Source organism: Pseudopipra pipra, unplaced genomic scaffold (assembly GCF_036250125.1).
Source record: "Pseudopipra pipra isolate bDixPip1 unplaced genomic scaffold, bDixPip1.hap1 HAP1_SCAFFOLD_252, whole genome shotgun sequence".
In the NCBI taxonomy this organism is placed as follows: Eukaryota; Metazoa; Chordata; class Aves; order Passeriformes; family Pipridae; genus Pseudopipra; species Pseudopipra pipra.
The window spans coordinates 9,403-11,720 of NW_026990731.1; the positions used below are offsets into that span (position 1 = coordinate 9,403).

Sequence of the window (2,318 nt, forward strand, 5' to 3'; positions counted from 1 at the left end):
AGTCATGCTGCTTAGACATCAGAGTGTCCAGAGGAGAGCACAGACTTGAGATACAGATCTGCAGGAAATGAAGTTTTATCATCTCTGCTGCTCACAGAGCTAGGCATTTAATTTTTCTCTCCTGAGAGAAACACTGAACTGTTCTTTACTCCCTGAGTGTCATTGTTGTGTTGGAATCTTTTATTTGTTTATTTATTTATTGCACTGTCAGTTATGATTATTTTAGGTTTTGTTGTTGCTGATTATTGCATAAAAGACTTCTGACTATGATCTCTGTAATGTGGAGTCTGTCACCTGAGTTTTGTTCACTGTCTATTTTTATGTCTGTTCATGTATGTATAAGAGGGGAAATTATGGCTGTGGTCCTAAGTGGGAAAATAGCTACTAATTGATTAGGTTGTATCAAACAGATTGAGAGAATGAGATAACCAGCCATAACAGGGCTGAGGTACCCAACACTAACCACAATAAACCTTCTGAAATTTACTGGCAGTAGAAATTAAAGTCTTAAACCAGGGAGGAAGGTAAAAGTTAGATAGACTCAGGTTGACTATGGAATAATAGTCCTATTATTTTTTCACTTTTTCCTCTCTCTCAGTTAAGAAATAAACCTTTAACATCATGTCTTTTTCAGGACATCATTTGAAGATAAAAATAAGTGATTTTGTTGGCATAACATCTATTTCCATTGAGAGCTGTATCAAAAGAGATCAAGTAGATATCATCTTTCTGGAAAACTCAGATTAAAATCTACTGGCTGCCAATGCCTTCCAAATAGCAGAATATGTTAAAGAGTAAGGCTTGTTTTATTCCTTTATAAGTAAGTGAACCTAGCTGTGAATTTACATGCTTCCTTTAATAAGGTCCCTAACTTGTGCTTTGGAAAAAGGTAGCAGTAAAGCTGTACTATATCAGAGTTATGGGGACATATCTCTTTGGTTCTCACTGGGCAAACTTTCAGCTTTCATGGTCTCAGACTTAGGACCAATAACATCTAATAACTACAATTATCATAAAGTTTTGAGGCTTTAAAATGCTACAGTAATTACTTTCTTCTGTCTCAAGATATTAATGGTAAGTTTGCAGTACATTGCACATAGAAATGATTCTGCAATAGGAGCACAATGGCTCCTCCTGCACAGCAACTTATTAATGAGCAGAGTTTATCTCTTCCTCAGATATTTGGCTTCTCTCATGTGGTGTTCTTGTAGTCAAGCTTTTTAAGCACACTTCAAGAGATCAAAATAGATGGAATAGTTTCCCCGTGTTTTGGAATTTTACAGAAAACTCCTTCTGTAGAAGAAAGATGGGACCACCTCAAAGCATCACCTTGCCAGTTTTCTCCGTCTGTGACTTTTATGTCCATTGAACCGAACTATTCAAAACTCGGTTGTCTGAGGAGAAAAAAAAAAGAGATAAGTGGGAGTATATCCAAGTTTTGAAAATGTTTCTTTTGGTTACGATGCAAAAATAAAATCTCAAAAATATTTGTGATTAAAAATCTTTAGAGCACACAGCTCTGGTAAAAATATATGGTGGTTTTGCTTAAATTTCAAAACAAAATACTTTGAATATACAAATTTTAACATATTTTTCCTCAAAGAAAAGCATATAGCAATTTTTAGCAAGTCAATATTAGCCACTGGTTAGACAGGAATCATTAATTGAAAAATTTCTCACTTGCTCTACAAAGAAGTCTTGGATGGCTTTGATTGCATCTATGAAGAGCATTCTCTGAAATGGGTGAGTTGTACTCTCTGCTTCTCCTTTCATCTTCACGAGAATGGCTACTGCATGTACAGAGCTTCAAACAGCCACTGCTGTCACTTTAAAAGAAAATACAACCAAATTAACTACATAATTTATCAAGATGTTATAAAAATTTCAAGACCAAGTTTTTGAAGAATGCTTTGACTCGTGGCCTCTCTATTATGAATTAAGTTTTAAATGATATTGAATACAAGTTAAACTATTTAGAGACAAGGTAATAAGAAGTTATGGATTACCTGGGATTCTGCAGGGCCAGACGTTCCCTTCTTACATATCCTTGACAGCTCATCTGATATAATTATAATTCTCTGTAAGATATACATTATTGATTTGGTAGTTCATCATTGTGCATCCTGCCTAGTGCTGCGAAAGTGGAACAAAAAGGCAGACACACAGGTTTTTTTTTTGGTTGGAAAATGAAAAGGAATTTCTCTGGATTGAATAGGTGACAGGACTGAATGTGTCATTTTGTCAGTGTGTACTGTCTGAAATCTGTCTAGCTTTGAAGTTAAAATAAATCCACCAGTAAAATACCATTTTTTACCTTA

The 2,318-nt window shown here is 34.9% G+C and overlaps 1 long non-coding RNA gene across 1 annotated transcript; it reads left to right on the forward strand.

Moving 5' to 3' along the window:
• The first annotated feature begins 336 nt into the window (after nucleotides 1–336).
• On the forward strand, nucleotides 337–1,487 carry LOC135408234 (uncharacterized). The gene is made up of 2 exons (XR_010427400.1): nucleotides 337–794; nucleotides 1,284–1,487. It is a non-coding gene; the product is annotated as an uncharacterized LOC135408234 (long non-coding RNA).
• The last annotated feature ends 831 nt before the right edge of the window (nucleotides 1,488–2,318 follow it).